The following is a 22,955-nucleotide window of genomic DNA, read 5'->3' as shown; positions in this document are numbered from 1 at the left end:
TGGGGAGGGGCTTGGCAACTCCATCAGCCAGTTCCCTCAGGACACTGGGATGTATGGCATTGGGCCCCATAGACTTGTACTTGTTCAGTGTCATCAGGTGGTCTCGAACCTGCTCTTCCCCAGTGGGAGGGACTTTGTTCCCCCAGCCTTCATCTTCATGTTTAGGGAAATGAGAGATGTGGGAAGCCTGACTGACAGTGAAGACTGAAGCAAAGAAGTTGAGTACCTCAGGCTTCTCCATGTCTATCGTTACCAATTCTCCCTTCTCCTTTATCAGAGGGGGAACTCTCCCCTTGGCCTTTCTTTTCTGGCCAGTGTACCCACAGAATCCCTTCTTGTTATTCTTTGCATCCCTTGCCAAGCTCAGTTCCATCTGTGCCTTGGCTTTCCTGATCCCATCTCTGCACATCTGTGCAGCATCCCTGTACTCTTCCCAGGCCACGTGTCCCTGCTTCCTCTGTCTGTGCATTTCCTTCTTACACCTCAGTCTGACCATCAGGCCCTTGCTCAGCCATGCTGCTCTCCTGCCTTCCCTGCTTGATTTGTTACACGTGGGGATGGAGAGCTCTGACATTCTAAGAAAAGCATCCTTAAGGAGCTGCCAGCTCTGATCAGTTTCTGTGTCCCTAAGGACAGTGTCCCAGGGGATCTCACCTACAAATTCTTTATGCAGCTGGAAGTTTGCTCTTCTAAAGGTTACGGTCCTGACTGCTGTTTGCCAGCCCCATGCTCCTTAATCACAAACTCAACCAGGGCACTGTCACTGCAGCCCAGACTGCCTCCAACCTTGATCTGTTTAATGAGCTCTTCTGCACTGGCAAGCACCAGATCCAGTAAGGCTTCTCCTCTGGTTGGTTTTTCTAACACCTGGACCAGGAGGTTATCCTCAATGCACTTCAGGAGTGTCCTGGATTGCTTACAGCCTGCCGTGTTGTGTTCCCAGCAGACGTCCGGGTGGCTGACATACCCCATCAGGCTGAGTGCGAGTGTGATGCTTCTTGTATCTGAAGCAAGAACAACTATTTATCATAGCGTACAGGTGAAAAATGACCTTACAGAATAAAAAGTTTGTTGCTTTCTCAGTTTTTTTCAAGATTCCTTCAACTGTGGTTTATATGAAAGGTCTATATGAATGCATAGGATTTTCAGAGAGACTTAAAAAAAATCTTTTTATTTGAAAACAGTTGATGCAAATTATCAAAATACATTTTAAATACCCACTTGTTCTTTGCTTTAAGGCTTACAAGCTATTCACATGCTTCTCAGTACCTACCGCATTGAAAGTGATGGCAATAGCTTTAGCATAGGCTTTAGGATGTGGTCTCTGTGGTCTCTAGGGTTTCAGCCCCTAATGTTGGTCACAGTGGGTGTGGCTGGTGTTAGATACTGATGTTTGTAGATTTTGAGAGGGCTTCTTCCACACTGAGAAGGACGGTAGACCCAAAAGAAAGGGCAGTTTACAAGCATGCTGCTCTGTATCTTAATGCACCTTGCGTTCCTAATTCAAGCTGTTTCCAGCATGCAGCATGTTTAAAGCAGGAACAATGAGACTGTGGAGATTTCCTTCAGATTTGGCATTTATTAAATGCGGAGGGTGGTTCTTCATGAGGGTACTTTGTCTTATTTAGGGGAGAAATATTAGCAGCAGTATTTGATTTAAAAAAGAAGAGAGGTTTCCTTAACAGACTTGGTTCTCCACAATATGGAAAGGTAATTTCAGTCGGGAATGATACTGTTGAAGATCTAGTTCTCATGCTTCGTGCAGCTCATTTCAAGTCAATACAGCAGGATGCATTGGAAAGTTTTTGTTTGTTTGTTTGTTTGTTTTTTGTTCCCTTTGCAGTGAATGAGGAGTATGTCCAGGCTTGCCAGGAGATACTCAAAAATTCTTCTGAAAAGCAGTCTCTAGAGGGCAATGCTATGATGTGCTGAAATAGGTTTAATTATATTTATTAGAAATCAAGAAATGTGACAGCTGATAATGTAAAACTTCTATTCTGTTACAATGCAAAACAAAGTTATAGGAAATTTAGTGTAAAATACTTACAATTATGGTTTGCTTAAGCTTGCATGACTACCTTGAGGAAGTTAATACAAAATTTAGTTCCTGCAAAACAGCATAAAATCAGAAAAATACACTTGTGAGATTATACTGACCCCTCTCAAAACTATGACACTGTTTCACTAAGTTTTCTTTAGCAATAAACCTGTGGGAGCTAAGTATACAATCTGAAATCTGAGACGGTTTATGCAATGACACTCGTGCATCCTAAAACGTCTGAGTATTTCTTCCACAAGGGGTCAGTAGCACCCTCCGTTTGGGACAAGGGTTTTTTATAATATAAGCGCAGAGCAAACAAGGGATAAGGATAATGATGATTGCATTAATATGTGGGTGGACCAGACCTCACTTGTCCCCTTCTTCAAGCAGGCTAAGTATAATTAGCTTATTTGCTGACTTCAGTAAGCACCATATTCCATCCTCTGACTCTCATGTGACATGAACATTGCTACTATTGATTAGGGCAAAGTTCCAATGGAGTGTTTACCTTTAGCTCTAGTTGAAAGTACTCATTTAGTCTAGCTTTTTTTCCTTTTTTTTTTTTTTTTTTTTTTTTTTCCAAAAGCATGCAATTGGGGTAGATAAACTCTAGGAGAGAGCTTGTCCAGTGAGCAGGGAAAAAAATTCTTGCATGAGTGTCCCACATATTCTTAGTGATAACCACAGCCTCCCTAGATGGCTAGAGTTGATTAATATTTTCCACCCTGTTGTAGCACAGCTTATGGTTAAATATGCTTTGAACCCTATCAGTCTGCTCAGTGGAAGGAATGTCCAAGTTCTTAAGTCTTCCCAGAGTACGCGAGTAACTTGGAGACACAAATTTCAAGTATCGCAGTATCTTTCTACCAAGAAGTTGAACAGACCAGACAGCTATTCCCTAGACAAAATTTTCCAATCCTTTTACCAAAGTCGTATTTCACAAATAGGAACCTAACTACAGTCAACCTCTTTCAGGTTGGCAGTGTTTCTCACTTACACTTGGTGAGTTACAAGGGACTTTCCTTACCTTCATGTTTGTAACTTTTGTCCTTTTCTATTTTGTGTCTGTTAGGGTTTTTGCATTTCATGTCTGCACTGATTCTGTCTCCCACTGCTCAAGTCCTCCATTTCAATTATTTCTGTAAGCCTCTTTTTGATAGCAGAACTGTATCCCATCCTTCTCAGCGTAGTTATTTCCTAGACTCATTAAAACTAATCTCCATTACACTGAGGTTAGCACAGTGCTTTGGCATTAGTAGAGAGGGACCCTATCCTTGTGTTTAACTCCACTCTTAATTTCATATACTGAGAGGAGGAGTTCCTGAATTCAGTCTTAGCAAAATTTCACGTTACGTTATCAATAACCCTTGTTTCTTAATATTGGCAGTATAAGAAAGAGCTTGTGGCTGCCACCTGAGGAAAGGGAAGGGGTGCTGCTTTTCTCAAAACTGTTCTCACCCCTGTGATGAAAATAGGGAACAAGTAATTGTTTCAGTTGTTATTCCCCTCCCCCCCCTTCTTTTTTTCCCTGTAGGCTCTCTGAAATTTCCATTGTTACCGTATCTCAGATTCAGTTTTTGGTGACACCCTAAGGTACTTCCCAGACAAACTCATTCTGGACAGAAGTTACTGTCTCTTAGTCCTGTGTATTTTGCTCACTTAAGTTGACCAGAAGTCATCTGCTCAGGTCAGTGGGATCACTTGTATGAGCATGGGTTGTCTGCAAAAAGAAATGTTCTGTTATTGGGCTTTTTGCTGCCTCCATGGAGAAGTGTGAAAACATTCTGCCTCTCTGAATAACAGTAAATCTGAAACCACATGCCAAATAATACTCTTCCTACTAAGCTTTCATAATCCTTACTCTTTATGTGATCATACGGTGACTTGTGATACTCTGTATGAAAGCTATATAAAATAAACAGCAATTATACAGCATGTATTTCCCAAAAGACATGTTATATGGTTTGTTGGCTTTGAAACACAATGCTGTCATTCTTCCTCTCTTCTTCCTCTTTCGTGGTGAGACCTGTAAATAAAGACTACTTCAGATCTATGTAGGCAAGGCTGATTTTCTGAACACAAAGGGCTTAGTTAAGCTGTTTCTAGTATAGCCTTACAATTCAAAACATCAAGCCCAAGGTTTAATTGCATTTCTCTGATCTATAGCACAGGGCACTTAGATCACTTAATTCGTATTGTTCTTGGTTTTTGGTCAGGTGATTCTTATTCTGTATAAGGCTGAATGAACCCTCATGTAACTTGTTCTCTGAAACTGTGTTCTCCCACTACATACGGAGGACACAAAGTCTGAAAGCCCGTTATGCATTCCTGATGGCACAGAAAAGTGTGTTAGGACAAAGGCAGTGGGGAATCTAAAACTATATTGCAGCCATAGGCCTTAGTCTAAGGAATTTGTGAGATGAGAAACTCAAATGGCAAATTTGATTGTGAAACTCTTGAAGAGTTTTAATTTGTTCCGTTTGGACTCCTGTGAGCTTGTATCACAGATACACTGAGTCCTGCTGTAACCCTGTCATCTCCTTTGTCTTGTATGCCCCACTATTCCTCGTAGGTCCTTCCCCACCAGTTCTACCTGTCATGATATGTCCTAGACTTACACTAGAACTAGAACATGTGGAGAAGGAAGGTGTGGGAGTTGCAAGCCAGTCCTTACAGATTTACTGTGCTGCCTCATACAATTATTCCCCATGACACACACACCAGGATGTAACGGGGTAAATGATCTTGGGTTGGTTTTGCTGTGAACAGTGGGTGCCTGCAAATAGGCAGTGATGGAAAAAGCTACTGCAGGTCAACTGCTGAGTGCTTGCCCTGCAGCAGGCAGGGGCAAAGTGTTACAAACAAGTAGAGTTGAGTGGGCCAAGCCCTCTAGGAGTCTACAGGTCCTGAGTTGACATTGCTTCATCAGTAAGTAGCATGTAAATGAGTTAGATAAGAAAAACATATCTTCAGGAGCAGGACTGGGACACCAGACATTTAATTTTAGACTTCATCTGCTGTGCTGAGTCAAACTGTGACACCAAGATTTGGCAGGCCACTGCCCCACTACCAACCTACCTATCCCTGCGATGTCCTTCCACAGGGTGTGAGGATGCTCTCATGGCTCTATAGGACAGCTAGTGGTATCTCCTGTAACTTTCCAGGACAAGGAAAGGACTTTAATGTTTTTGATTTGGTCTCTAGTGTTTTGGATTTGGTATGGCCTTTTTCTTTCTGTTCATCTTCAATTATCAAATAGGGCTGCCTTACTTTTACAGACGATATGTAATTTTGAGAGAAAATCAATGTAGGTATCATAGTTGTGCCTGGAATTCTTGGATTTATCCCATCATTTCCCACAAAATTAACCCTGGCCATTTTAACAGATACAGGTGTTAAACCATTAAGCTAAACAGCTTGAATGCTTTTAAGGTTATTAATAGTGGTGGCCTGCAGCTGCCATTTTTTTCTAGAGAAGGCAGGTAAGGACTTGACACATCCTAGGTTGTGCTCTTCCCTGTCATGGCTGAATGCTAACTTGGGCAATTCTCTGTAAAACTGCAGCATTACACCTTTGCTTGAATGGTTGGGATTGCTTAAGACATCTTCATGGCGTGATGTCACAGATTCACAGATTCACAGATTTCTCTAGGTTGGAAGAGACCTCAAGATCATCGAGTCCAACCTCCGACCTAACACTAAGTACTCCACTAAACCATATCCCTAAGCTCTACATCTAAACGTCTTTTAAAGACCTCCAGGGATGGTGACTCCACCACCTCCCTGGGCAGCCCGTTCCAATGCTTAATAACCCTTTCGGTAAAGAAGTACTTCCTAACATCCAACCTAAAACTCCCCTGTCGCAACTTTAGCCCATTCCCCCTCGTCCTGTCACCAGGCACGTGGGAGAATAGACCAACCCCCACCTCTCTACAGCCTCCTTTCAGGTAACTGTAGAGAGCGATGAGGTCGCCCCTGAGCCTCCTCTTCTCCAGGCTGAACAAGCCCAGCTCCCTCAGCCGCTCCTCGTAAGACTTGTTCTCCAGACCCCTCACCAGCTTGGTCGCCCTTCTCTGGACTCGCTCGAGCACGTCCATGTCCTTCCTGTAGCGAGGGGCCCAGAACTGAACACAGTACTCGAGGTGCGGCCTCACCAGAGCCGAGTACAGGGGCACATGTCCTCTCAATGGTAGCTAGCAGTGAGAGCAGAAGTGTGGTATGGCCATGATAACATAATATTCTTCATGAATTAATACATTGGATTTTGCCGAAGGGTAGCTATCTGAGACGAGGTCAGTAGTACCGCAGCTGTTTCTGTCACCTTGCCTAGGAAGCTGGAGGCACACCACTGCATTGTGCATGGTAGATTTACCCCTAAATGCTTTAGAAGAAGGTTGCTAAGAAGCTGTCTATATTCTTGGATGAGTTGCCAAGGGATTAGAAACAAAGGCACCTGAAAGGCACAGACTTTCAATGCTTGAGTGAAAGTATCTCTCCACATTCTTTCTTTTTTATTATTATTTTTTTATTTCCTCCTGGTACAGGAAGAACATCTGAGGGAAGAAGGGGAAGCTAACAAGCCTAGCTTATTTTGCTGTAAAGTGTGTACATGCAGCACTGGAGAACACTGCAGATATCTGTGTGTCTGGACAGGTTAAAAAAAAAAAAAAGAAAGGGGAGGGGAGGGTTAATGAACTGTTAGGTGACTGATGGTATTTCTAACCCGAAGGAGAGCTGGCCGCCTCAGAGCTGAGGTTGGTGGTGTTACCCACAGTAACTGCTAGCTCGTGTTTGTGTGTAGTTCGTTTTTATTTTATTGTTCGGGTCAAAGATAAGCCAGTGGCTCTGTTAAGTGTGGTGAATATCTGGGAATAGCAGCGTGGTTCTGCTGAGCACCGCTGCCAAGACTAGAGCAAGCCAAGGGAGAGTGATTCTTTTGTCAGGGACAGAAATGTGGTCTGACACAACTTTCTTATCAGAGGGAAGGATTTTTCACTTCAGGAGGAAGTTTGGCTGGGAATGCATTGGATAACATTTCTCATTTTTTCAGGTCTGCGGGAAGTCCTGTATAAATGCATTTTCCATTAGTATAATAGCTGTGTTACTGTCCCTCCTCTCTAGAGAATGTTAGTGGCTGTGGATGTGGGCAATAACATAAAGAAGACTAAAACGCTCTTAATCTGTGTGAGTCAGCAAACATACCTTGCATGTTCACAGCCAGGAGCCATTTGCTCTTGGCTCATGTCACAGAGTAGGCAAAACGTGGTTCTCTTTTTTTTCTAATTTTTCATTCCAGGAATTTCTGAAGTTTCCCTTGATCCTTTCCAAACCATCAGGTTGTAGTTAAATTAAAACCTGGCCTTTTCTTTTGGTGAATACTTTGTGTAACTGGCAGTGTTTGTGTGGGTTCCAGCCTCAACTTGGATCACTTTGTTTAAAGATTGGGAGCCTACATGTATTATAGAGAAACTGCATTAACGAAGTTGAAGAGATGTGTCTTCTAATTGCAGCCATGAGACTGGGATTTGTTAGATTTGATTTTTGAGTTTTCTGGGAGTCTTCACTCAAACCACGTAGTTTGTGCTTCCTCTCATTCCTATGTGTAAAATGAGGAAAAAATTATACTTGATGGTACTAGAAGAGATCAGCTAGTGTATGCAAAAAAGCCTAGAGATGAATAAATGAGCTCCTGAGCAGCTAACACGCCTCCCCTGCCAGCCCCTTGCATGGTGGTATACCAGCTGTGCAGTGGTTTCAGACCTTTTTGTGGTGGAAAACTAAAATCTAGCTCCAGTGCTAGCTCACAGGCCTGCCAAAGACCAAACAGGCAAAAAATGGACTATTGTCTTCCACCTCCCAAGCAGCGGGAATTATTAACTTATTAATTAACTAGTAATCACATACAAATATGTATTTTATTATAGTTAACAAGTAACAGTCATTATGTTTTAAAGCAGCTGGTGGAAGAAATCCACGTTGAATAAAGGCATTGAGCTGCAATATCAAAGAGGGGTGACGAAGTGCCAGCTCTGGACGTCCTTGGGTTTCGGCCTCGCGGTGCTGGTGGTGCTGCGGTGCTGGGTGAGCTGCCAGAGGGTGTCACTGCACGCGTTACGGAGAGGGAAGAACGAGGTGGCGAAAGGGAATAAAAGTTCAAGTGTAAATTTCAGTTTCGTTGTTGAGCTAGAAGTAAATACAGAAACATGGATGAATCAAATCCTCACTTTCCTGGAGATTACAAACATTTCCTGGAGATGCTTAATTATATTGAAATGCTTAATTATATTTATTTATTTATATGTTTTTTGAAATAAATATCCCGGCTGTTCAGGACCAGATCCTCTGATATAAAAAGTCACATTACTGCTGACTTCCATACCCATTCTGTCCCTGAGTTGTTTCCAAGTGCTGACTGTTACGCACGACGTGGATAACGCTGGTTTTAAAAAAAAGAGAGAGGAAAGAAAACCAGAGCAGGCTCTCCTCAAATCCTTCAAAACCTCCTGTATGAAATTGTTGGTGTTTGCAGACCTCAGTGCCAAAGGTCGCTCTGGCTGAGGGCGCCCGTCTTCCCCCGCCAACTCGCCGTCCCCACAGGCAGGCTGGCTGTGGAGCTAGGCCCTCACAGGCCGCTGCCACCAGAAGACGCACGTGTATGTGCTCGGCCAGCCCGAAATACACCAGCCTTGCTGGCTCTGGGCTGTTTACGTGATGTACATTATTACCTCGCGGTGCCTGCACTTTCGGAGAGGCCTCTTCCCCACAGGCCGTTGCCAAGGCCCGCGCTGTCTCTGTGCGTGTTATCGCGAGGATGACAGTTTAAACAGGGCTTATCGCTGTGTATTCAATCAAGGTTTATGAGGGCTGATAAAGATGTCACCTAGTTGCTTTGTGTGTTCATTAAAACGCTATTCCTCGGTAGGACTTTGCTGTATTATGTTCTTTTTTTTCCCTTTCTTCACCGATTTTAGCTATCTTCTCAGGAGAGGTGTACGTGTATGAAGGGGAGGTGTGCTTGCTTTAGCACCATTATTTCTGCAGGGAAGAATTAAAAAAAAAAAAAAGAAACTAGTTTGGTTGACCCAACGCTATCTGCATTTAATATCTCGTGTTATCAGAATTGCTTATTTAATAATTCAGTAAACTTTTCCTAGGTTTAGCTTGCCCGTGGCAGTAAAGCGATTTGTGTGCACTTTATCTGCTGTGCGGTGCGGTGGCTACAGCACAGGGGGTGCTGCTTGTCCCTAGCGATGCTTGGATGTTCCTTGCCGCTTGCTGCACGCAGACCCGCTCATCTCTTTTCCTGATGGGTGGAAACGGTGTACTTGCGACACAGAAATGTAAACCTACTTGGTGAATTGGTTCAGTTGCAAGTCAAAGCCTGAGGAATGATTGCTAGAAATAAATAGGTACTCATGTAAAATGTGTCGATAATTTTCATGTTATCTGGATATGATGAACAGTAACAGAAAATGGACAAAAATATTTTATTTTATTGTGTTCTAAGCTTCATTTTTTATTTTTATTTTTTTTCCCCTTGATCCATATCCTTTTCCCAGCTATAGTTTAGAATAAGTACACTGGCCTAATTGTATCTGGTAACATTTCCATTTCTGCCGATCTTCAGATAATCTCATTTTTACAGTAAGCAGAAGTTGTTCTGTTGCATTTTTGTTGTTTGAGTAAAATTTGTTGTAAAACAAAGCAGATACACAAAACCATAATGAAAAATGATTAGTTGCAGCTGTTTGCTGTATTATATAAGAGGGGAATGTCTAAGGAATCTATTGGCTAAAAAAAAAGTTGAAAATATCTAACAGACTCAGGACCCTAGCTCAGTCAGAAATCAGTTGAGATTAAGCCCGCGTGTTTAAGCTTTTTTGAAAAATGGGGAGAAACTGAATATCCTTAGTTGATTCCTTAGAGCCCCAGGCCACGGCAATTTCTTGTTGTTTATGCTGCAGCATATTGGCCCTCTCTGTATCCTACAAACTTTGTGAATACTGATAGCTGTCGGCATTTCACAAATGATTCTTTCACTTTTGTTTACAATTGCTGCTGGCAGGCACTGGGCTATCTAAGGCTTTAATGCTGTGCATGTGCTTTCATAATAAAATGTTATTCTATGAGGATAATAACACTTACTAGAGATCAGTATTAAAATTAAAAACAGAGCCTCTCCACCATCACTTGTTAACACTTCTAATGATTGTTTGCTTATTAACACTAATTTGTTATACGCTTCCATTTTAGCTCTATGCTGTCTGGTCTAAGCATGAGGCACTTCTGTGTATAGTAATTATGCATAACCAGGCTGATCTCTGTAATAAAAGTTACTGTAGCATGATCTGGTCTGCTTTCTGTGAAATGTTTTATATTGGAACCAATTGTTGACCCCTGCCTTATCAATTCACTCTATCTGTTTGTCTTTAAACAGGAGTCACGGTAGTCTCTGGAATATTTGCCTGGGATGAAGCTATTTTAGCTGCTGCACTGGTGTCCATTTAACCTTGATCATGAAACACACGCTGGTCATCCAGCAGTACAGAACTTTTTGAAGCAGAATTGCTATTGTTTGTGAATAGAATCTATGGAATATAGCAGAGTGGAGATCCTTAGGGCTTACTCCTTGGTGCTTTATGAACACAATACTGTGCTTTTTACATTTTGCTCTTTATTATCACTACAAAGCCTCTGTGAGCTCCAGAAGAGAATTAAGAGACCACTTTACTAATGTATTGTGCAAACAAATAACAAAAATACAGGTTTCACTAGACACTGTGCGCAGCAATGCCATCTACCTGCCTGCTTGTGTGTGGGAAGCATCTTCAGACTACTCCATCATCTTCTGATCTGGATATCTCTAAGAAAGCTTTATTCATTTTTAAGATTTTATATATTTTTTTCTGTTTTCTTTTGTTTTGTTTAACAGTCTCTCCCTTTGCCTACCTTAAAAATAAACAAATGCAAAAAAAGATTGTCAACCTCTTCGTTTTCTTAAAGCATTATACCGTGGGCAGTCTGAAAGCATAACTAATTTGCCTTTAGGTATTTTTTGGAGTTAAAATAGAAAATACCTTGATTCCAGCTTGCTGATGGGTTGAGAAAGCCTCATTCACACAGTAAGCCATTTTGGCAGGGTGTGGAAAGGGGATCTGAAGCAGGGCAATAAAATATGCCTTTGGAAAGATTTCCAGTTTCTGTGCAGAGGTCCCATCCCCGATGCATTTGCTTACACAAATTCTGCTAAATCACCAGAACATGATTACCATCCAAAAGCTCATCTGTCTTTGAATGTATATTGATTTCTATTTCCTCATTTAAATCCAGAATGTTTATGTGAGCAGAGTATTGATGGGGCTGAAAATCTGGCGATAATTTGGTATATAAAAAAATAAACACTCTTAAATATTAACAATGCCAAGAGATCACTGGTCTGTTTCTACCTAGCTGAATGGGAAGGCATTCTCAGTGCAGAATAATTAACTATTTCCTTTTGTTCTTCGTTGGGTCAAACAATATATTCACCTGTGTTCATACAGCTCTCATTTTAGCCACACCTGGTAGTTGTTCCACTGACAGTATCAAACCTTGAACATGTAGCTGGACAGAAACTACACTTCATTGTACACTACCCTCTTGGCATTGGCAGTTGTCTTCACAGTGGGATCTTAGGCTGCTATCACCATTCTTTGGAGGAGTGTCAAGAGGTCTCAAAGGCTTGCTGTCACTTCTCCCCTTCCATGTTGAGAGGGGAACCTTGGCAAACTGGAAGGAAGAGGGGCCCTGTTATGGGAAAAGTTCTGAACAGTTGTGTGTGCCAACACAGCTACCTTCCCCGAGCAGGCTGCTGCCTCGTGCAGGGAGGTGCATGTGGTGCAGATAAAAGCACCGTGGCGGTGCTGGTGGTGCCATTGCTTTGCTGCAGTGTGTTGCACTGTAGCCATGGCATCTGGTGATTTATGAATGTGTGTAGACTGTTGCTATGTTGAGGTGTGATTAGGTATTCATTGATAACAGCCATGCTGTTTCTGTCTAAAAGAAGACTGAAGCCTATCCAGATCTGTTGAGAAGACTCACTTGCAAGTTTGCATATGTAGGTGGGTGTTTATGGGCACTGAAAGCTCAAAAATGACCATCCTCTTTAACCCAGACCCTATAGGGAGGTTAGTAGCTCCAGCCATTGCCTATGAGGCTGTGGCAATTGATTTTCTCAGCTGAGAAAGAAGAGGAACAAACCTTTCTCCATCTGCCCTTTTAGAGCAGTCACTTACAATATTGCATGATTTGTTCTTTTCTGGTCACCCGAAATACTCAGGGATATATAGTAAATGTAAGCTTAGGGAATAGGCTTGTTTCTTCTTTAGATACCTTCCATGTACTTTAAAGCAGACCTCAAGGACTGTTGATTGAATACCATTACACTAGAAAGCATATTAGCTAAATACAGTCAGAGGCTTTACCCCACAGGTATTTGTGTACTCCCTCAAATTTATGGAAATTTCCATAGCACTGATTTAGCAACTACAAACACTTTTTTTTTTCTTCTAATTAGTGGAGTTACACTGCAGGCTGGTCAAAGTGTTGTTATTTTAATCCTTATCCATCTTCCCTGCAATGTTACTGCTACTTGTGCTAATCTAAATGTAAATTGTAAGCTCTGTGGGACAGTCTGTCCCTTGCATTTGAAACATCCCTCTTCGTTCTTTTTGTGTGTGTGTATGTTTTATTCAATGTGTGCGCACGATCCTCAGAACAGAATGCCTATCACTTGCCTTATATGTTCCTCGATGATTCTTAAATTCATGTCCCTAATTGAGACCACTCGTGATCTCCCCTTCCGACCATGAATCAAGGTATCTGCAATAAGCCAGCAGCATGGAACGTATTTTAAGGTATCTACAGCATGTCCCACTAGAGCCTCCTCATTTCCCCAGTGACCAGGAAAAATGAATTGCCTGTGCAAGACGCCTGACAATCAACAAACCAGAATTGTTTGGGAAAAAGGAAAATAAATGTGTGGGTGGAGGGAGTTACAAAGAGACGGAGAACACCCTGCAGTTGCCTCTCCCCCTCTTGTGAACTGAGGTCCTGCTCCGGTGCAGCTGCGGCAGTAGAGCCTAGGCTGGGAGAAGACTTTTGGATGTGTAGGCTCCCGGCCATAGAGGGGTTTTACGGGTCAAAGCCAATACCTGTATGTTACTCCACATAAATAAATCATATGCCTGTAAAATACATGCTAAATTTTGCTGCTGGGTCCTGTGGGAGTAGGAAAATAATTTAACACAGCTGGATGCTCGTTCGTCTTCTAAACTGTTTTTATGGTTTAAAAGAATAGCTTCCTAAATTGACGTCCTATGAAAAAACAGGGAGTAGGGCTGCACCAGAGTGCAATGCACTGGTGTCACCGTAATTAAAAGATCAGCTCTCCCACTTACCTTCCACAACATCCCCGTTCCCTCTAATGAAGGAATTTTTACCTAATCCGCCTGAGCAGCTGTTGTCTGCCAAATGGCCGGGCTGCGCTCCTGGTGGAGTTAGCTCTGGCAAGAGGAGTTCTCCGGTTCCCATGCTCTTCCCTCAACTTGAACTCAAGCGAGGAGTCCCTGCGGTGCGTGGATAGTGAACTAGTAGTTGCAACAATAAATATTCATTTGCAAGGCTCCCAAAGACCCTGCAAGCTCCCAGCGCGACCCAACCTGAGGCCTGAGGGGAGATGCTGGATGGAGGTTGGCATGACAAGAACTGCTGCGTGGCTGCTAGCCTCAGAGCTTAACTGGCCAAGTAGTTTCTTCACCGTTTCCCTCATCAGTGAAAAAGCCAAGCTTTTGTGAGGTTGGTGCAAGTTGAGTGAATAATTTGAGGGACTTTGAAGACAGCAGGTGTGGAATTAGTGATAAGCACAGGAATGCCTCATCCTATGGCTCCTTTGCTCTGGTGCCTGTGATCCAGGTAAGGGAATGACCTGCCCAGGCCCAGGTGCTAAAGCCAGCGTGCTTAGAAACTATTGTGGATCTGCTGGAAAAGTCAACTCGGCTCTTTGCGGAAAAGTGGGAAACCAGTTCTCATACTTGATCCACGCAGCTAGCAGCAAACAAGCAGTTGCTTTCAGCTGGAAGACTGGTAAACGCCAGGCAGGACAATAAAACTTTACAGTGTAAGCAGCAGCGCTCCTAAAGGCCTCTTGGTTTCTCCTCCATTTCTGGCCTGCTAAAGGCACTCTGGTAGGTTCTGGCAATGGGGAGTTGGAAGAAAGCTGTGTGGCTGTGGGTACATGGAGAATGTAGGCCCTTGTCGGCTCCATGCTCCCTTTTAAAAATGCAAATTGATAAATAAACACTGAAACAATGGGGCTCCACTAATCCTTTTACAAAGGGCAAATTGCTAATCTAACTCCCCAGCCAGGATGGCTGCTTTGCCTTAACAATAGCTGCATTTATACCTTATGTTTTACTTGCAAACTGACATGTAGTGAATTGGAAAGGGTTTCGGCTCACCTGCTCGGTGGGGCAGGCGGCTAATCCTTTTATGCTCCCAGCCCTCAGTGAGCAGTGCTGCCATTTGATCGTGCTGGAGGGAAAGAGGCCAGCACGCCTCTGCCAAATTTTCAGCCACGTTAGACTTGGTTGTGCTTTAACAATGCCACCAGTGTCTCCAGCACAGGGAGGGAGAAAGATCTATTCATGTCTTCATCCGCAGGGCGACCAGCCTGCACACCCAGGGCCTGATCTTCAGAGGTGCTGGGCACCCCAAGAAAAGGTGCTGAGCTCGATGACTTTTCCACTTTTCCTGTTTTTATCACTTTGCAAGTGCGATGAGTCCTTGCTGGTGAATATTGGCAGTGGGGAGCCAAACCAGGGAATGAGTACACAGGTCTCTGACATCCTGGGCCTGGCTGGGCCTGTGCTAGGCCATGGTAGAAAACCAGCAGTGGTGGAGAAGGGGCTGAGTGTCCTTGTCCACCAGGCTCCCCAGACTGCGAACCCCAAGTCTGTATGGTGGCCTACCAAAGGTGAATTGGTGCCAATGGATAGGTTGTGCAAGCCTTTACCTTGCCCAACATTCATTATTTATTCTGTCAGTTTAATAGATGTGCTTGTGGTGCCTCTGTCCTAACTACTTCTTTTTGTTGTTACTTGGTCTTGTAATTCCAGCACTAGATCTGATTCAAAGAGATGGAAATAAGATTTTTTTTCTCAGTCGTTTTTGTAAGCAAAATGTCTCCAATAGAAAACCACGAGTCCGTTTGGAAATTAAGGAAGTGATCCGTAGCTGTACGAGTCACAAATTTAGGGTAATTTGCTGCAAGGGGAGGATTGAACTGATGCATCTCAATAGGCAGCGGATCTGTGGGTCCCTTCTTCCAAGTAGCAAGCTTTATATGAGATTAGTAGAGGAAAATCAGGATGTTTTCCTACTTATTTATTTATTTATTTATTTATTGTCCTTGTTGGGATTATATTTGTAATCTCCCAATGTCATGGGAGAATAACCTCAACCTGTGCATTTCCAAGGAGAAATTACAACTTGCATCTGGCAAAGCAATTCTTGCCACCTGTATTTAAGCAATTCTTTGGAAAGAGATGCAGGAGGAGTCGTGGGCCAAATGTGCCAGACAGACTGAAATCCACACAGCTAGCAGCAACGCAGCAGTTGCTCTCAGTCAAAAGATTCACAGACGCCAGACAGCCCAACAAAATGTTGGAGGATCTTGTTAGACATTGCTGGTCTGAGGTCTTCTCTTCACTACTATGAGGGGAGTGTTGATGCAGCATCAGCTCAAAATAAAATATAGACAAGTAAAGGACATCATTGTATTTTTTTTTATCTGTTAGCAGAGTGAATTACAGACTGTGTGAAGTGGATTATTAGAATTTAAAACCTAGGTCATAAAGAGCTATGAATTTTGTTTTGTTTTGTTTTGATTTTAACAAGGATCTTTGCTTCAGCTAGCTCAAATTAAGAATTCATCTTCCCTTTGCTTAATGAAGGCAGAGCTGACACATGTAACACCCATAAAAGAGTTATGGAGAGAAGCTGTTTCATGTCCTTTTCCATCTCACAATACTAAGAAAAACTCTTGTGAAATTGTTGGTCATTATTTTTATTAGAACTTCTGTTTCTAACTATCAAATTTGGGAATGATACTGTATGGCTGATGAGCAGCAAATAACTACCTATATTTTAGAATACAGTGTTATGGGATTTTCGATACTTACTCCCCTGTCAATCTAGCTTCCAATACAAAAAAAAAACAAAAAACAACCAAACAAAAAACAACCAAACCAAAAAACAGGACAGAATTTGGTTGAAAGAATAATTAAATACATGCAGGCAAACATTCAAGAGAAAAAAAAAAAAAAAAAACTAGCAAAAACCGGTCATGGTAGACTAGCAAGATTGCTTTATTTTATAATGTAACTGTATTTATAGATAAGAAAATACACATTTTTCATCATTCACATCTTTGTTAAGCATTTCTAATATTTCAGATTCTTTTCTGAAAACATTTGAATTCTGCTGAAAGTATTATTTAAGTCAAATGAGAGTATATATAATAGCACTGTAATATAGGTAAGGAACTGGCTAATAACGCAACAGCAGTGACTTACGTGGGAAAAAGAAATAATAGATTCAAGGGAGTTTTCTTGGCAGAGTTTCATAAAAATAAATCTGGTGACCAAACTGTCTTAATATTTTCACCGAGTGTCAATGTACGATCATGCTGATGACCTGAAGTTGGGAAACATAATCCATAAAGAGCAGGATTTGGATCTCTACAAGGAGAATGAAGTAATCACAGTAGCAGAAGCAGTGTGCAACGTCATGCTGTAGAAGATGAGATCTTGAAGCATTTAGGGAGAAATGCAGTATCAATGCAACCCTTTCCATGGAAAAGGGGAGCTTTGTGTCGTTCATAGCACCAAGCCAGTTGCCTCATATGAAATGCTGTGTATGGCTCTGGTCAGCTGTGCTCTTAGAAAGAACTCAAGAAAAAAATTAATCTGCACTGAAAATAAGTGCAGAGTAGGGCTAGCAGAATAGCCAAGAGGCTGGAAAATCGATAGTATGAGAGAGGCTGAACCAGCTTCACTTATGCTCAGAAACTACAGAAGGGGAAAGATGGAAAGGAAAAAAGAGTGGCAGGAACTGAAGATCAGTTAGTATAAGAAAAAATTATCAGTGAATACAAGTAGTATACACAAGCCATGAGTAGGCTGTAGGAGGAAATTCCTGGCATTGGACCACTGAAGTTCTGGATGAGCTTTCCAAGGTGAGCATCTTAGAGGACCTGATGAAAGTTTAAAGCGTTTAGTATGCAGATTGTCTTATTGGCAAAGACAGCAGGCAACCAAGCTGGCAGTGGGCAGGGCAACATTCATTGTAACACTGGCTTATGTTTGAGGAATCCTTTGGAAAGAAGGGCAGGAGCAGTCATGGGCCAAATGAACTGTGCTGGAAAAACAGAAAAGATGTGGAGGCTTTAGGTCAGGCAACACTTGCCTGAGGTCTTTCTTGTCCTCTCTGCCAGGAGGGCAGCTCAGAATGCACATAGCCAGGTTTGCTACATCTGAAGTATTTGCCTGGTGGTGGAGAAGAGATACTTGTGGGAACTGATAGAAGATGACCACAAAAGGGGGGGGGGGGGGGGGGATGGGGGGGATCTTCCAAACCAATACATATGTTTCCATGTTTCATGAGAAGCCTTGACGTGCCTGGGTAATGAAGGCATTGCTGTTTCAACAGGAGCCTTCAGTTCCCAGAAATGCTGTCTCAAGATCTGCAAAACAACTTGCCTTTTTTGTAGGCATCCTTGCTTGCAGTAGACAAGAGCGAGAATGAGCTCTTCAGTTCACGAGGGCAACAGCCCTTGTGCTGTCTGCTGGGAGGTGTTAATCTCCAAGTGGAGTAGGATGAGAAACAAGCACTGTCTGAGGCCATGCTTGAAGCTCAGAAACTTGCAATCTGCCCAGCTAAGCTGGCTTTCTGGTTAGGAGCACCACTCCGTGGAAACCTTCTTGTAAGACTCACAAGACTCTTGCTAAAAGAGCAGCTGAACAAATGTCAAACCCAGAAGGGGGAAGAAGAAGAAAAAAAGAGAGAAACTGAACAAGAAACTATAAAACCTGGGGGAACAATCACGGAAGGAGAGGAAGGAAGAGTGTTTCCTGGAAAATAACGAACCTCGCTGAACTTCAAATCTAGCCCAGACACCCCGAGTTAGCCGTGTTATGTTAGACAAGCTTAATCCAGCAAAAATGGGGAAGAAAAAGAAAATAAACTGAAATGCTGGAAGAGTGAATGATAACTATTCGCACTCATGTCATGCTCCTTCACATCCCCACCATGCTGCATGCCACAGAAGGATGCTGCGTACAGCGACCCCTGTGACCAGACTGCTTTGTCTGTAGATAGAGAAGAGGGGAGAAATAAGTGTGGGAAGCTGAAGAGTCTTGCTTTGGATCATCAGAAGATGAAAGTAACTCCAGACAGGCAGCTGGAGCTGGCCTGCAAAATGCAGCCACTTGGCTGCACGGGAGAAGCCCTCCTCCGCAGTCCTAAGCATACCCTGTGCGCAAAAGTTAAAAGCAATTGAAAGAGAACCTTAATGCCATATTAAATGTTGATTCATACGTGGCTGGAGCCACTGTGACCTGGAGGGCTGGTGTTTGATCCAGGTCTAAAGTGACAAATTGATCTGTAAATTATGCCAGTTCCCATGAATGGCAAAAGTCATCTGATAGAGACCGGTCGTGAAGGGTGTGACTTGGGGCTGGAGCCACGTCCTCCTGGTGTGCGAGTGCACAGCGGCGTGAGTCACTAATTGCCCTTGGGAATAGCCCTCTGCAAAGGAATGTTATCAGCACCTCTCTGGGCCCGAATTGTTCCCCACAGACCTGGGTCGCATCGCTAGTCGCTAACTGCCGGGAGTTACGTGCACGCGTTCAGTTTCTTCTGCTTGAGAAAGGAGCAGCTTTAGCAAAGAATTGCTCCCAATCTGGCCCACGCCAATGGTAAACAGTTTTTGCTTCTGATCACAAATGGCACCCAAAAGGACCATCCTGACACCATTTTCTATTGTTGTAGTTCGTTTTAAGTCACTCAAAAAATAAGGAATATTTTTTAGGAAATAGATGGAATTTTAAATGTACATCAGATGTTTAGGCCAGATGCTTATTGAGTCAATGAATCACTTGCAGTGGAGAAATATTTGCTCTGTCCACATGTTACTGCCATTAGGAGTGCTTTTGTCATGGAGCATATGGAGGAACAAGTCACTCTCTGAGCAGCAGAGTGAATTGAATTGGATTTTCATCAGCTTTCTCCACAGTGGATTCTCTGGCCTTCAGCTTTTCCATGAGTGGAACCACGCTGGTCTCTCTTGGTCTTTCTGTCCCCTGCTCTTCCTCTCCCCCTTATTCCTTCCTTTTTTGCAGCTGTGTATTTTTCTCAGACTTTGTAGAACTTAACGTCTCTCAGTTTAGTTTGTTAAATTTGGTAAAACGTGGCCGACAGGATTGCACAAGTTTTAGTCCCTTAGAATGCTGAGCTAAATACGAAATGGTGTAGGTTTTGCAGCTAATTTCTGATCAGTAGCATAAATAAGGGGAATTATCTTAAAGTCAGTGATCACTGATGAGAATTAAGAGATCAGTGTCATCTAACCAACAAGAGTCCTCATTAATAGCCAAGAAGTACTGTCTGCCTTGTTTTCCTCTACTTCTGAATTGAGGACAATATCTACAAAATGTCAGAGGTGCTGAATTTATAGTCCATTCATGTTTATAAAATGCTTACAGGCAGACAGCTGTACTTCATGAGTGTGTTATTATTGTCCCAGCTAGGTCTGCAGAGAAAAAGAACATTTTTTGAAGCACACAAGTAGCAGTCTTTATCCCAAATTAAAGTTGGATATCAAGAAAGTAAAAAAGACATTTAACGATCTTCAGTTGTGAGTGGAGTTTAATTTTTTTCCACGTAGATTCAAAATGACATCATTCTTCTAAGAAGCAAATATGCTCTCATGCTCTTACATAGATGAAATTCCATTATATTTTTTTGTTTCTGATGTATCCACTGATTTCTGCTGGAGGGCTTTGGGGGGCAGTAGGACCACTTCTTTTCTGTGACACCTGCTTAATCAGAACTGGCTGTAATATATGGGCTGAAATTTTTGTTTGGGTTATCAAGACCATAACAGCTTTAAGGATTCTGGCAACAAGCAGAGTAACAAGTGTCACATTTATCTAGCTTAATTATTTAGTTCTGTGGATAGTTCATTGATGCCATTTCAGCAGTAGGTCATGTAACCATTTCCCCAAAGCTATCTGCACAACAGGAAATCATGAAAGCTTTAGACGTGTGCCAGCTGAAAAATTCCCCACTGAAGTGCTGTGGGGTTTTGCTTTATTTTTGCAGTAGGTGCTTTTCCCTGAGCTCATGTAAGAAGAAACCTCCCAGTCATCATTCCTGGACTGGAACCGGACCAGAAAGGAGAAGCTAGACAATGCAGCAAAGTTGACGTTTTGAAACTACTTCCAGTTATTTAAACAAATCTATTACCTGTTTGAATACCGGGAAGTACTCCAGGACTTCAACAGTTTATAATTTTCTCTTGTCTAGTTCCCCTGGTTTATTTTCCCAGGCCTTGTAGCTGCCATCTTGAAATGTTCTCATTAAGGCAGACAGGTCCCCATTTTCGCTCTGTCTTCAACCCCGCAATATCAGGGCTGGTATGACAGTCCTGCTGTGTTATCCATCCTAAGAGCCTTTTATTCAAGATTCAGGTCTGCAAAAAGGGGAAAAAGAAGCTGCAGGGTGGTGGTGAGCAGTGGTAGCCATCCTCACTTTGAGGAGAGGTGATAAAACTTGGCTCTGGAAGTCGGTGACCACAGCAGGAGGTGGCAGGGGCCGAGCTGCCTTGCTGGGACAGGGGAATGTGCAGTGGTTTGAGGGGTCTTGCTCAGGACCTTTAGGAAGGGTGAAGTTGAGCCCTTGTGGATGGGCACATTATTGCTTTGGTTGCAATGGGAAATCGCTGAGACGTGCACTGTTTTAGAAGAAGGATTTAAGAGCAGCTTGATACATACACACAAGTGCTCTGTGGCATAAGCAGCTGTATTCATCTAACAAGTTAAGTTAAATTAAAAAAAAGTGCTGTGAGGTTTGACAACTCTCTTTCCTTTGGGCTAAAAAACAATTTCTTGTTGCACCTTTAATTCCCCTCCTCTCTCAATAAAAAAACGATCCACTTGGCCAGGTGCAATGTCAGAAAGTGGTCCGTGTCAAGCAGCAGCATTGGCCGGTGTCCACGGGACTTTATTAAATAATGGAGTACCACAGCAAAATGTGACACAAGTCCAATGTGACTGACCGCGAATAAATAAAACACTGGTCTTTGACCACAGGGAAAAACTTGAGCTATTTTGCACACAAATCTCTGGCCCAGAGATTCCCTCTGGGGGAAGGGAAATTTTGTTCCTTTAATAATATTAACCAGACCCGTGTCCTAGTCAGCACTGTGCTTGCCATTTTGTCTTTTAGGTGCATTTTTCCTGAAGGAATGATCTTGTACCTGCCCCTGGTACAAGGTAAGGCTTGGGGCAGTAATCCGGCTGCAGAGGTCTTGTCTGCAGCTGAGTGTGGCCAGCAAGGCTTTCCTTCCAGCCCTACTACTGGGGGTTTCTTCTGCTTTGCCTTTTGCTCCTTTGCAGCCTACCCTTCCCGTGCTGGTAGGGCAAAGCTTAACATCAGAGTCCTGTGTGCTGTCCTCTCCTACCTGTCTGGATTAATAACACAACTTTTGACTCATTTCCCTCCTCAAGTCATTTTACTAGCAATGCATCTCATCTTCTACCATGTGAGAAAGACTTTGGCTTTTTTGGTTTTCCTGTTGTTTTTGTTTTGTTTGTTTGTTTTTGAAGAAGGAAGAAAGTGTGGATGGGGACAATTGTTTCCAAAGAAGCCAGCTGCTTGGAGTAGCTCTTTGCTGAGATGCCAAGATAGGCATTTTGCAGTAGATTATTCAGCTGCTTAGATGGCTGGGGACAGAGATGTTTCAGTACAGACTCTGATGCGGTTAAGAACCCATCACTTTTAAACATTTGATCTAAGACCTTTAAAGAACGGCTGAGTTGTACTGTCAGAAGTCCCAATCACTACTCTGCCTTCCAGCTCCACTTCAGTCTTATTTCCAGTGTTTTTGTGCCTTTGAATATTCTGTGATTTATGTTCTTGAGTTTGCACTTTGCAGTCACAAGGGAAGTCCCCTATGTGCCTTAAGGGCCCTTTACTATTGCATTTTAGCTTGACATTCCTCACCTCAGCCTGTTCCTTCACTCAGTTTCTGCAAATGAGGAGACGTTCCCACAGAGGAACATCTTCCCCCACAGCACGAACCATGGCTGGGAGAAGGACACCTACCTTTCATCTTGAACACATCTCCAGCCAGGTGGTAAAGGCAGGCCAGCACAGTTATTTCCTTTCTATTTCTGTTGCTTATAGCTGGGTCCCACGATATGATGCTATAAGCCCCATCCTGCTCGTGCTTCTGATTTGCTTGCCTGCCCTGCTTCTCTCTGCCCCTGCCTTCACGGTCCTTGGAGAACTACAGGCACAATTTGTCAAGATAAATGTAGCCTCTATGGATCTACACTCCTTGATGCCCACCCATACTTATTATTTAGGATGAAATGTCCATAGCACCTAGAAGAGTTGAGAACATTTGGAAAACAGTCTTTACCACATGCTTCTGCCCACATCAGATGCCAAGGGATGTGTGTGGTGTGCAGAAGGATTTAACAGCTTGCCAAATAGATGGAGACCTCACAGCATAACCAGAAGCAGTTCCTGGCAATATTAACGTTTGCTTTTCCTCTTTTTCTGTTTTGTTTTGTTTTGTTTGTTTTGTTTG

General features: G+C 42.8%; 1 long non-coding RNA gene across 1 annotated transcript; it reads left to right on the top strand.

Annotated features, from left to right (window-relative positions):
* The first annotated feature begins 6,338 nt into the window (after positions 1–6,338).
* On the top strand, positions 6,339–11,021 carry LOC310893181. The gene is made up of 3 exons (XR_014578787.1): positions 6,339–6,680; positions 7,999–8,173; positions 10,479–11,021. It is a non-coding gene; the product is annotated as an uncharacterized lncRNA (long non-coding RNA).
* The last annotated feature ends 11,934 nt before the right edge of the window (positions 11,022–22,955 follow it).

This window comes from Anser anser, assembly GCF_964211835.1.
Source record: "Anser anser genome assembly, chromosome: 2".
Classification (NCBI taxonomy): Eukaryota; Metazoa; Chordata; class Aves; order Anseriformes; family Anatidae; genus Anser; species Anser anser.
Note: the sequence above shows the minus strand (reverse complement) of the source record. Positions and strands in the feature narration are given on the sequence as shown.